Source organism: Notolepis coatsorum (genome assembly GCF_963971535.1).
Source record: "Notolepis coatsorum genome assembly, chromosome: 4".
NCBI lineage: Eukaryota > Metazoa > Chordata > Actinopteri > Aulopiformes > Paralepididae > Notolepis > Notolepis coatsorum.
In genome coordinates, this window is record NC_140168.1 from 146,085,878 (window position 1) to 146,100,455 (window position 14,578).

Sequence of the window (14,578 nt, forward strand, 5' to 3'; positions counted from 1 at the left end):
CCCTGGGCGAAGTCCCGAAACCCTATCCAACAACAACTGGTAGGCAAATTTCTACAAATAATTACTTTCTATGTAAAACTACTCATCTGTATCACAACAATGGTTATTATCTTCAGCTCAGTTATGTCCTGGACCGAAAGAGGCCTTCGGAAGAAATAATTGTGAAGGAAGGACAAACTTGTTTGACACGGGATGAGTTTTGGAGCCTTGGGTTTATACAGCTATATGGATTGACTGTCTACAATGATTTGATCCTGGATGATTCTTTCTCCTTGCTTTTCTGTACTCTCAGGCCGTCGTAAGTGGCAGAGAACCGTCAAACTGGTTGCAGAAGTACATCCAGAGGTCACCAAGCAAGAAGCGGTCATGGTCAACGTGTGCCCCAGTCTATTTTCAGGACGATATAGGATATTTTATTAATATTTGAAGCTCTCCTCTGATGATAGCATGATTGTCTCCTCCGGGCCCTCAGGCTGTAGGGTGCAGTGCCTCACATGCTCTTCGCTGTGGCTCTCTGTACATCTGCCCCCCCCCCACACGCACGCGCCTCACACACAGTGCCTGGTCACAGGCCGGTCAATGGAGCCACTTTCTCAATTAGCTCTTGTCCTGAACAGCATGACGACAGCTCACATGCTACCATGTGCCCCCTTCTTCTGATACAGGCACACATAGGCGCACACACGTACTTACACACGCACACGCACGCACACACACACACACACCCCTCCCCTTCTCGTCTTCATCCATGAGGTATAAATATGTCATGTAATGTGGATATTCTTTCTTCTGATGCTGGTGGGAGAGACTGAGCCCCGTGGAAGGGCTGGTCGGAGTTCTGTCTTCTCTGTGTTCTCTGTGCAATAAAGACTCGCTCTGAATATATCTGGTTCAGCTGGTCCATAACTATATCAATTCAAGGACTTACGAGGGAAACTAAATCCCTTACAACGACGGGCATCAAAACGCAGTGTTTGACTTCTTGTCAAACATCCTGGCCAGCACAGTCTCATCTGTACCGATCCTGGATAATGTAGCCTATATCCTTGAGGTCTTGCTGCCTGAGGTGAATTTGTATGATATTTTAACTTTTCACTATGTATAAAACAAGCCTTTGTTGAGAGATTTCAATTCTAATGTGTGCAGTTATTGAAAAATAATGCATGATCCAGGGGCTAATTTACTTGCCTTTGTCTCATGGGGTAAACTGTAATCTTCTCTCTCCATGACAGGCCACTATAAGCGCTATTGCAGCAGTCAATGAGGTCACCAGTAATAGGGCTGAAGAAATCTTCTGGACCCCGCCCAGATGTCGACAAAAGGCATGCCAACATTATCCTAATCATCAGATTCGTTTTTATTATCTGAAACATTTTCTCTTTTAAATGTCTTGTTTTGAATTTATTGTCACAGTATGTGTTGTCCTGGTCATATCGCTATTAGACCTACTGTAACTATGTATAGTGGTACAGTGTAGAATTACCAGAATATTGCATTGTCAAACTTTTTTACATTTTCTATATGTTATGCTTTTTCATATTAGTGAGTGGGAGGCATTCGATGACAAAATCGACCGTGAAAGGAAGAAGCAGCGCTGAACTCGGCTGCAAGGGTCCTCACTCACACCAAACCCTGGCAGCACATCACCCCCACCCTGCAAAAACTCCACTGGCTCCCCATCAACTACCGAATCCCCTACAAGAGCCTCCTCCTCCGCAATCATTAGAGTTTTTTTTTTTTTTTTTTTATATCTTCCCCCCCCTCTCCTTTTTCCGATTTTTCTCCCATCCCACTGTTAGACGTTATGCCAGTCTCTGCATTGCTCAGCGGCGGTGATTATGGCCTATTTAAAGCAGCTACAACTAGGCAAAAGTTCCTCAAACACCCATCGATCATTCTGTCAAGCGCCACGCCCCTTCTCTTCTCTGTATCGGTACTAAATACCTGTATGTCCCTATGTCGATATGACCCTGATGTAAACAAGACAAACGTCTTTCTCTGGTCTGCATCCCCTTAACAATTGTGTGTATTGAGCCGTACTGTATTGTATCATCTTCGTCTCCACAAAAAGAAAAATGACATGTGAAGTATGTTGTGTGCCAGGTTCAAACAGTGCTGTATATGTACAGTTTATTCCTACTCCTATCCAAGCTCCGGGAGGGTCATCAAAGAGAAGTCGCCTATTCTCAGTCCTTGCCCCACAATGGTGGAATGAACTACCCACCCCAGTTAGGACAGCCGAAACCCGTCCAATCTTTCGCCGTCGACTAAAGACGCACTTCTTCAACCATTCTGAATAAAAAAATAAAAATAAAAAAAAATCTAACCCTAACTAACCTTACTGTCATGCACTTGTCCTAATAAACTAACCTACACTGTAGCACTCAACACTTTATGAACATTGTTACTCAGCTGATAGAGTTGTGCCCTTCCTGATGGCTTGTCGTACAGAACTTGTAAGTCGCTTTGGATAAAAGCGTCAGCTAAATGACTAAATGTAAATGTATTCCCCCTCAAATGTGTGAGGTTCGCCTCTTCCCTGGACCTTTAATTCCTGTTCCCTGGACCTTTTATTTCCTGTCTCCTCACCTCACCAGCCCCCACCCTCGCGTTGTCGTTGTTTATGTATTGCATTCCCTGCCTCGCTCCGTTCCTTTAGGGTACTGTGAGGTTCGCCTCTTCCCTGGACCTTTAATTCCTGTTCCCTGGACCTTTTATTCCCTGTCTCCTCACCTCACCAGCCCCCACCCTCGCGTTGTCATTGTTTATGTATTGCATTCCCTGCCTCGCTCCGTTCCTTTAAGGTACTGTGAGGATTCTGTGTTGATTGGTCCTTGCCGAACACACACTTCTAAGTCAAGTATCAATTACCATCTCGCACCTGATGTGTGTTCTAATTAGCGCCCCAGTGGGCTTTAAATACCTCGATCTCCCCCCCAGTCCTCGTCGGGTCGTTCTCTATCTGTAAGCTCCTACGGGAGATTCTCTCTATTCCGTATCCGTATCTTATCGGTATCTGTATGCTGGTTCATCTCCGGCGTGAGACGAGGTGCCAGCCTTCGCCACCTGTCGCCGTTTGCCTGGAGTGGGACACAGCCTGCGCTCTCTAATTCTCTACGGGAGGTATTCCGGTGTTCCACTCCAGACCCCGCGCAGACGCGCTCCTACAGCAGACGCGCTCCACTCCAGACCCCGCGCAGACGCGCTCCTACAGCAGACGCGCTCCTACAGCAGACGCGCTCCACTCCAGATCCCGCGCAGACGCGCTCCTACAGCAGACGCGCTCCACTCCAGACCCCGCGCAGACGCGCTCCTACAGCAGACGCGCTCCACTCCAGACCCCGCGCAGACGCGCTCCTACAGCAGACGCGCTCCTACAGACCCCCGAGCCGGCGCGCTCTTCTAGCCGGCGCACTACTACTCCAGACGCGCATCGCTTCCTAATACTCTACGGGAGGATGCGTCTCTCCGAGCCGGCGCGCTCTTCTCCAGACGCGCTCCACTCCAGACCCCCGAGCCGGCGCGCTCTTCTAGCCGGCGCGCTACTACTCCAGACGCGCATCGCTTCCTAATACTCTACGGGAGGATGCGTCTCTCCGAGCCGGCGCGCTCTTCTCCAGACGCGCTCCACTCCAGACCCCCGAGCCGGCGCGCTCTTCTAGCCGGCGCGCTACTACTCCAGACGCGCATCGCTTCCTAATACTCTACGGGAGGATGCGTCTCTCCAAGCCGGCGCGCTCTTCTCCAGACGCGCTCCACTCCAGACCCCCGAGCCGGCGCGCTCTTCTAGCCGGCGCGCTACTACTCCAGACGCGCATCGCTTCCTAATTCTCTACGGGAGGATGCGTCTCTCCGAGCCGGCGCGCTCTCCGAGCCGGCGCGCTCTCCGAGCCGGCGCACTCTTCGAGCCGACGCGCCCTACTCCAGATGTCTAGCCGGCGCGCTACTACTCCAGACGCGCATCGCTTCCTAATTCTCTACGGGAGGATGCGTCTCTTCTAGCCGGCGCGCTACTACTCCAGACGCACATCGCTTCCTAATTCTCTACGGGAGGATGCGTCTCTCCGAGCCGGCGCGCTCCACCCCAGACGTCTAGCCTGCGCGCTCCTACGCCATCCCTGTAAGCAGCTCTGGCCCTCGCCCTGTCCAAGGCCTTAACCCTGTTTTCTCTGTCCCTGTCTCCAGCCCGCCTCCCCGGGCCTCTGTCCCTGTTCCCCTCTCCAGTGCCCCTGTTCCTGCCCTGTCCTTTGCCCTGGCCCTGTCCTTTAGCCTTAGCCCCTTAGTTCTGCTCGCCTCTTAAAGGCACAGTGCCAATTTTCCCTAATTCTTGTTTCCAGTATTTTGTGTTCTCCCTTAGCCTTCCCCTTAGCCTGCTCGCCTCTTAAAGGCACATTGCCCTTTTTCCTTGTTCCAGTATATTTTGTGTTCTCCCTTAAAGGGACAGTGCCGCTTTTTGTTTGTATTCAATAAATGCCCTTTCTTGGCTTACTCTCATACCTGTCTTGTGTTGTGCGATTGGGGTCGGTTACAAACCATAACAAAATGTATATACTCTATTATTACTAGATCTGGTATGTCAAAAATGTCTAGATGTAACATTACTGTCTATGTACCTATAAGTAGCTTTGGATAAAAGCCTCAGCTAAATGACTAAATGTAAATGTATTCCTCCTCAAATGTATATACTCTATTATTACTAGATCTGGTATGTCATAAATGTCTAGATGTAACATTACTGTCTATGTACCTATGTAAACGAGACGAAAGTTAAGTTGAAAATGGGGGATCTATGTAAACGAGACGAAAGTGAAGTTGAAAATGGGGGACCCTGATGTAAACGAGACGAAAGTTAAGTTGTGTATGTGTCGTAAACGAGAGAGGGAGCGAGCGCAGTAGTGCACTCATCCGCGCAGTAGTGCAAATACTTGTCCAGGCCACTAATACTTGTCTACACCATGAAGCCCCGCCTCAAACCCGTCCACGCCTGGCTCTGCGGCTCTGCAGATACCCCCTATTGGGTCTATCGGCTGGTGAAGTCATAGATATATATAGAACACTAGATAGCTTAAGGCGGAGTCACCAGCGTCGCTGAACCGCCGCCATCTTGCTCCAGTCAGCCTTGAGTGAGGGTGAGTGAGCTGCACAGACAAAAATACTCATAACTCGCTGAAATAGACGGATTTACAAACGGTTCGGTTTATTACAAGCATTATTAACGTGGCTATGATTCATGTGGTTTGTAAAAATAAATAAAAACAGCCTTTAAGTAAAAAAGTTGACATTAACACTTTGGTCACGCGGCCAAAAAATCCGGAAATGACAGCGCCTGGCCAGGATTCCAGGGCGATTTTAGCATATCTCATGATCTTAGCGGAGCTATTTCTATATTTTATATTGTTTTATTGTTTGTTTGTTTGATTGATTGTTTGATGGTTTGATTGTTTGATGGTTTGTTTGATTGATTGATGGTTTGATTGTTTGATTGTTTGATGGTTTGATTGATTGTTTGATGGTTTGATGGTTTGATGGTTTGATTGCTTGATTGTTTGATGGTTTGATTGATTGTTTGATGGTTTGATTGATTGATTGTTTGATGGTTTGTTTGATTGATTGTTTGATGGTTTGATTGATTGAGTGTTTGATTGATTGTTTGATGGTTTGATTGTTTGATGGTTTGATTGATTGTTTGATGGTTTGATTGATTGATTGTTTGATGGTTTGTTTGATTGATTGTTTGATGGTTTGTTTGATTGATGGTTTGATTGATTGTTTGATGGTTTGTTTGATGGTTTGATTGATTGTTTGATTGATTGTTTGATTGATTGTTTGATGGTTTGTTTGATTGTTTGATGGTTTGATTGATTGATTGTTTTATGGTTTGTTTGATGGTTTGATTGATTGATTGTTTGATTGTTTGATTGATTGTTTGTTTGATTGATCGTTTGATTGATTGATTGTTTGATTGATTGTTTGATTGTTTGATTGTTTGATTGATTGTTTGTTTGTTTGATTGATTGATTGTTTGTTTGATTGATTGATTGTTTGATGGTTTGAGTGATTGATTGACAGTCCGACTGACTGACTGACTGACAGTCTGACTGACAAACTTGAAATGCAGTAATACTATTATATCGATCAGGTGGGAATATATTGTATTGATCAGGTTAGTAGATATTGTACCGATCAGGTATTATAGATCATGTGCATGCAATAAACTAAAAAAAATAACATTTCGACTGTTTCTCATTCATGTACTGTGCATAATCTGCTACTGTGTTGTAGACACTGTGTTGCTCTGTACCTACCTGTTTTCCAATTTATTCGTCCATACATGATAAACACATTCATAAAGTAATAATATCTTGTATTGATAATATATCAATTAGTTTAACCTGGAAATACTACTACCTTATCAACCACCATGCCTGGTGCTAACAAACAAGTAAGTTATAACTACTGGTGTAGGTCCAGAAAACATTATTATAAAATACAGAATACTTTACAATGCAGAAAACTTGAAACTTTGATGAAGTGACATTTTTATTTCACAATATGTTCAATCAACTGGGTGACAGTCATCAGTACCAACCATTGTTGCTGTGCATTAGACACATATGCTGGTAACATTCACAGTATACAATTATGGTAATTTACCAAGACAATACCTTATAAAAAGTGAACACTGGATGATAACCAACCATCGTTTCTGTGCATTTAGAAGTTTGCTGGTAACATTCACAGTATAAAATTATGGTAATTTACCAAGACAATACCTTATAAAAAGTGAACACTGGATGATAACCAACCATCGTTTCTGTGCATTTAGAAGTTTGCTGGTAACACTCACAGTATAAAATTATGGTAATTTACCAAGACAATACCTTATAAAAAGTGAACACTGGATGATAACCAACCATCGTTTCTGTGCATTTAGAAGTTTGCTGGTAACATTCACAGTATACAATTATGGTAATTTACCAAGACAATACCTTATAAGAAGTGAACACTGGATGATAACCAACCATCGTTTCTGTGCATTTAGAAGTTTGCTGGTAACATTCACAGTATAAAATTATGGTAATTTACCAAGACAATACCTTATAAAAAGTGAACACTGGATGATAACCAACCATCGTTTCTGTGCATTTAGAAGTTTGCTGGTAACATTCACAGTATACAATTATGGTAATTTACCAAGACAATACCTTATAAAAAGTGAACACTGGATGATAACCAACCATCGTTTCTGTGCATTTAGAAGTTTGCTGGTAACATTCACAGTATAAAATTATGGTAATTTACCAAGACAATACCTTATAAAAAGTGAACACTGGATGATAACCAACCATCGTTTCTGTGCATTTAGAAGTTTGCTGGTAACATTCACAGTATAAAATTATGGTAATTTACCCAGACAATACCTTATAAAAAGTGAACACTGGATGATAACCAACCATCGTTTCTGTGCATTTAGAAGTTTGCTGGTAACATTCACAGTACAGGCACGTCACATGATCAACTACAGGGCATATCTTACAGTTGGTCTCTCGCATCGATGACTGCATTGTCCATTGATAAATGGATGAAGCACCAGATGATCTGTGGACCAAAAAATATCCAATACATGCTTCCAAAGTATATAAATAAGAGGCCAATGGACTGCATTAGAAAAGTGTGGTATGTTACCTACAGTATATACTTTTATAAACTGGGTGACTGTCAGCAACCATTGGTTCTGTGCAAACGGTAAAAATGAGGGGGGAAAAAGATAAATAAAAAAATAAACTATATACACACACAATGCAAATGATGAATGGAGTCGACACAGCTAGATCGCTAACATAACATCTCATCTGCAAGTAGTCCAAACATGCCTATGCAATATCGACAACCGTGGCCCAAATACATGTGTTCAACGCATTTGTCTTGTACAGAAAACAGTGCAACTACCCATACACTATACTATACTATACTATACTATACTATACTATACTATACTATACTATACTATACTATACTATACTACTCTCAGCTAGTTATACTATGTACCGGAGTGGTACACATGGTTCTGTCTGTATCACACAATGATGGATTATTTAGAAGTAGTCTGTACTTCTGTGTGCCGGATTATTTAGAAGTAGTCTGTACTTCTGTATGACAATTAATAAAGAAACTATTTAGAAAAATCCTTCTTTGTGTGATACAGAGTGAAGCATTTGTCACGATGCAGGGGGACTTTGCACGATGTGCAAAAATATCTGGTTTCACCCCTGAGGCCACGCCTAAGGCAGACCCGACATCTCCTACATGGTAGCTTTCGCTTGGGGGTGGCTTTGTATGCAACCATTACATGCTTCCCAAAGCCACGCACTAATCTGCTCTGCGGGTCCCCCGGTGGGGCCCTAGGGTCGCGCTGCCTGTCACGCCCCACCTGGTCAGCCCCTGCCTCCTCCTCACCCCCACCCTCCTCCTCCTCCTCTGCCACCCCAGGAATCTTCAACTCCTGAGCCCCTGTGTAGGTCCGCGCCACAGCCCTGGTGTACCGGAAGAGGTTGTAATAATACCCTTGTGGGTGCCTGGTTTTGTACAAGACAAACGAGTTGAACATATATATTTGGATCAGATACAGCACAAACTTTTTGGTCCACTTTCCAGTCTTACGTGTAGCCGGATAGTACGCCAAATTTTGATCCAGCTGGTCGACTCCTTTCATATAGCGGTTGTAACACATGATGGTTGATGGCTTGAGCATCTCCACCCTCACCGCTTTGCCCTTCTTCCGCTGCTGCCACACTTTCGCCATTTCCATGGTGTCCTCATGGAAGCTGGTGATAGTCTTCACGATCCGTTTATCGCGCCATGCCACGATCATTACCTGCTTGTTGTTGACTGCAATGCGCTTCCCCACACCGATGTCAGCATTGGTCAGGTTCTTTATGATGGCTGGCTCCCCCCGGTGCTTCCTGAGGGTACCACAGACGTCGGTCCTCAACTGTCGGAGCCTGGCACACATGCTCACCGAGTTATAGAAATTATCCATGTATAAGGTATGCCCTGCTCCGGCCAAACGTCCAAGCAGACCGACGACCGTGTCCCCCAGGTTCACGCTATCCCGGCAATATGGCTTGAACTATGGCTTGATTCGCACAGGAAGTATGACTTGATGCCATACCGGGTTGGCTTGTTGGGGTTGTATATGCGGAAAGCCAGGCGGCCTCGCCATGCCATCATCCCCTCGTCAATGGCGAGCTCACGTTCGGGCTGGTACAGTTCCTTGCACCTCATGTTGACATGGTCGACTACAGGGCATACCTTACATAGTATATCTCTAACATCTAGGGATGTGTTGTCGGCAAAGTGGAGGAATCGCCAGATCAACTCATACCGGTTGCGTGACATGGTGGCTGAGTAGTACGGTGTGAATATCATCTCATCAGTGGTCCACATCATGTCCAAGCGAGGCTTCCAAAGGACACTGCTCAGGAAAATGAGTCCAAGGAACTTCTTCAGCTCCTTCAATGTGAGGGCCTTCCAACCCAGTGCCCTGTTACTGGTTAGCATGGGATCCAGCCGGGCAATGAACTGATCAGCGTAGAGGTTGGTCTGGGCAACAATGGCGTTGAGAAAGTCATCCGTCAGGAACAGATCTAGCCATTTTGCAGGCCGGTGCGAATGCAGTGCCGCGGCGTCCTGGAGCAGCCCCGGTTGGGACGTGAAGGGGATCCTGCGAGGCACCCAGCCCTCACGAGACCAGGCATTCTCCTGGTCCTGACGGATCACAGACCTGCTCTTCGCTCCTCTGCGTCGCACGCCACGACCTGTCAACGTAGTTACAAACTGTGTGTGAGTGAATGAGTGAGTGTGTGTGGAGTTCAGATGTCAGAGCTGGACGTGGTGTGCAGAGTGAGGCCAACTTACCGCGCTTAGATGTGCGTTTCCGCCCTGCAACGGGTTCCGGCATGTCCCGACTATCATCCAGTTCTAGAATCACATGATGTAATACATTACACTAGGGCAACGTATTGTCATTTTATTTACATGATATATATATATATATATATATATATATATATATATATATATATATATATATATATATATATATATATATATATATATATATATAGCATTATGTGTTATATTTTATGTACAATCACCTGCAGGAGTAGACTGTGATGCTTTGTTGTGTGGGTCATTGCCAGTCTCTGCGTCACTATCTGCGCCAGAATCTGAATTGGATTGAATTCAGTAAGTAAGTAAGTCTCATAAAACACAATAGTAATACATTTACATACATGAATGCATTAGTTAGTACATACCCAAGTATGTGGGTGTACCACCGCCGGACGCAGAATCTGTGTCGGATCCTGTAATGTACATAAAATAAATCAGCGGCCATTGTACTCAAAGTGATGGTCACTCCTCCCCCATATTAGTTAGATGAAATGGGGAGTACATGTGGTGGTGCATAAAATAAGTCAATGCCTATATTACAATGTAATCTCCAAATAAAATAACTTGACATTAGTTAGATGCAGATCACATTGTGAATCAAGGCCTATATCACCCCCCCCCCCCCCCCACACACACACACACACACACACACACAGATCAAAGCCATTGTACATCAAAGCCATGGTCACTCCTTCCCCCCATACATGTGGTGGTGAAATCAAGGCCTATAATCTCCAAATAATGTAATCTCCAAATAAAATAACTTGACATTAGTTAGATGCAGATCACATTGTGAATCAATGCCTATATCACACCACACACACACACATACACACACACACACACACACACACACACACACACACACACACACACACACACACACACACACACACACACACACACACACACACACACACACACACACACACACACACACACACACACACAGATCAAAGCCATTGTACATCAAAGCCATGGTCACTCCTTCCCCCCATACATGTGGTGGTGAAATCAAGGCCTATAATCTCCAAATAATGTAATCTCCAAATAAAATAACTTGACATTAGTTAGATGCAGATCACATTGTGAATCAAGGCCTATATCACACCACACACACACACACACCTGTAGATCAAAGCCATTGTACATCAAAGCCATGGTCCTTGTGTTAACATACATATGACAAAATAAACTTGAACTTGATCCAACCTCCAGTGCAACAGCTCTCAAAGTCGGAATTTGAAGTAGAAAAATCAGGTTTGGTCTCTCAACTTCGGCATACACTTTAAACTGCATTGTTTTAATCTCAATACTAGTGTGGCCTAATATAACAGTTATTAAGTATGTATAGTGCTCAGAAACCATCCAGCTATATAACACATAGCCTAACCACAAACCATCCAGCTATATAACACATAGCCTATAACCACAAACCATCCAGCTATATAACACATAGCCTATAACCACAAACCATCCAGCTATATAACACATAGCCTAACCACAAACCATCCAGTTATATAACACATAGCCTAACCACAAACCATCCACCTATATAACACATAGCCTAACCACAAACCATCCAGCTATATAACAGCCTATAACGTAAGGTTATGTATATAACCAAGTTCTATGAATTATGGTGACGCTCAGCATCATTCTGCACGCACTTCACTTCGTGCACGAGCACTGAATAAAAAATTCCACAATGTACCTTTACATCCCAACATTCGTCTGGCCACACCCCTATCCGCTTACCTTCATAAGCAGGTGTGTGGTCACCTACTCGCCTCCTTCCCAAACTTTCACCACAAGGCGAGATCAAGGGCCGCAGCGGCGTCCTGATGCTGAGCGTCACCATAATTCATAGAACTTGGTTATATACATAACCTTACATTCTATTTCATTATGGCTGCCGCTCAGCATCATTCTGCACAAGAGGAGCTGAGCGGGAGCCAAAGCTCGACAAATGTACCCCGCTGAGGCCCCCCACAACCATCAGACCGGGGAGGACCGAGCCCCCCGACCCTCCCTAATGGAGGATACCCTCCCTATTGGAGGACGGGAGGGAGACGGATCCCACCGTGCGAAGAGGAACTCAAGCAACTCAACTCACAGGGTGAGCAGACCCCACGACTACGCACACGCACAACCCGCATGCCACCAGGGAACGAACGGAAGTAACAACCCTCGTTACTGCCCCCAGAATCACGGGGTCAAGAGCAAACCCAACCCCGTGGCAAGGCCGTAGCAGCGGAGCGCAACGGAAGACCCAGACCCACTGAAGGGACTGGATCCCCTGGAAAAAGGGGGCCCGGAGAGGTCAATGCCGCCAGGCATCAAGACCCCACCAGGCGGTCACTTAGTGACACCGCCCCCCACATCGCCAGCGTATTCGGATAGAGCCCCTCCAAGAGCAGGCCCTTACCCCCCAATAGTACACCGCCTGGCACACTGACCCTGCAGAACAGGCAGTCAGCATGGCCGTAAAGCACTCAAAAAGTTCAACCAACGGAAGCAGGCAGCGCACCGGGGAAACCAGGCAGCAGGCTGTAGACCTGAGCCTGGAGCACTGCGGACGAGACAGGCGCCAAAGGAGTCAACTGAAAACAGCCCCCACGGCGGAAGGGGCGTATGCTGGCGTTGTTGAGCACCATGACAAAGCCTCCATTAAAAAAAAACCCACTCAGAGGGGTCGAGGCAGAGAAGGCTGACACGATTGGCAGACGTCATGAACGTGCAGGGGCACACTCAACCGGACAACCCGGGAGTTGACTCTGCTCCAACACACCAGGGAATCAACCACCCTCTCGGTACACAGACGGTGGTTGTTCCTATAACCCCTCAAGAAAAAACTCCAAAACACACCTGCGGGTATACACCAGCTATACCGCAGTACAAGTGTTTCAGTTTCCAAAAAGGGTTATCCCAGGCCTACGGTATCAACAAAACATTACTTCGGACCGGGCCCGGCGGCCCGGGAAGCACACAGGATTACCAGAGGAGGTCCAGAAGACCACCCCAACAGCCCCCTCTTCGCCATGCGTGAGAGAGGAGCGAAAGAAGGAGAACCAGCCCCTTACAATAGTGCCAGGTACAAAAGTGTACCCAACAAAGGGTCTCCATAACGCCTAACCCTGTGACACCCGGGCCGACCCGGCATTTTTCCCCCTGAAAAAAGCTCAAGTCCCTCAGGGTACCAGAACAGCAGATCTGCATCCCCGGCGGACAACGGGTTAACTGACCTGGACCAGCGTGACCAGAACCAGTCCCGTGCCCTAACCACGCCGACATGCCTACTCCAGGAGAAGGGGCAGATATGCGTGTTGATCTAAAACATTGTTGTGGCTTGGTTGTCGTTAACACAGCAGGAGACGTTGTTTCCAATTTCAACGAGTAGGCAATTTATTTAAGAAAAGAAGTTTTAACAGAAGAGCTATGGATTAGCAGACGGTCACCATAACTTGAAAAAACACTCTGACTCCCCAACCCCCCGTGCCCCCAGATAATACCTTCCCAGCCCTGCCCCGACATGACAGATATGATGACGTAACATATTATATCAGATATGACATGACGTACATTAAGATGACACATAGATTTAACATCGAAGAGAGAATAAAAACAGAAGATAAGTCTAAAGGTTTATCGTCCCTGAGATAAAGCTGGAGTCAAGATTAAAGCAGAAAAGAACAAGATGTGATTTACTTGAAATGTCTATCTGTCTATACTTGAGGTTGTTTTAAGAACATCAGCCAGACTGTCGCCCTAGTGTCTTTGAGCACTGCTAGTTGACCTATATTAAACTAGTCCACCCCCGTATACACATTTTCCACAACATTCCCCCATTTGGGGCTATCCCTAGTCCCACCCAAATCATATAACCAAGAAAATGTGAACGTCTAACTAAACGAGAAACCATAATTATATAATAAAAGTTTAAATGCCTAATCTAAACAAGAAACCTAGCCATATAATACATTTTAAATGTCTAACTAAACAAGAAATCTTACTTCATTCACTGGACCCCTAACGGACCAACAAAGGCTGCCTACCGTTCTTACCAAAACACAAAACCGCTCAAAACAAGAGTAATAATAAAACATCAACAAAATACCCCAATTTATAATCCTAACCTGACAGACAAATCCCCCCAACCTCCACCGCTTACCAAATGAGCCACAGTTCCGGCCAGAAACCGCGACTCTCATCAGGGAAAGGAGAAGTTGACCGTCAGAACTAAACATAGAACATCCCTCCAAAAAAAAAAAAAAAAAAAAAAATGACATTGTCTCTTCCATAACATTGAGTCCTAGTGTCCATCGCTCAGCCCCCCTTCCATGCCCACGCCATAGTCTCTTCACCGTATTGCCAAAAGTCACATTTTGCCAATACAGCAACCACCACGCCACACCTCCAGTCCCGTAAAAACATGTCCCCATGCCGGGACGGGAGGCGCTGATCCCGACCTCACAACGCGTCCCCCCCATCTTCACACCTCCAGTCCTGTAAAAACATGTCACGACATGCCAGGACGGGAGGTGCCCATCTTGCCCACTGCGTCAGCCCCCCCCTTTGTCCCTTCAGTCCCCAGAACCGATCCCCAGAACACTTCTCCTCAATG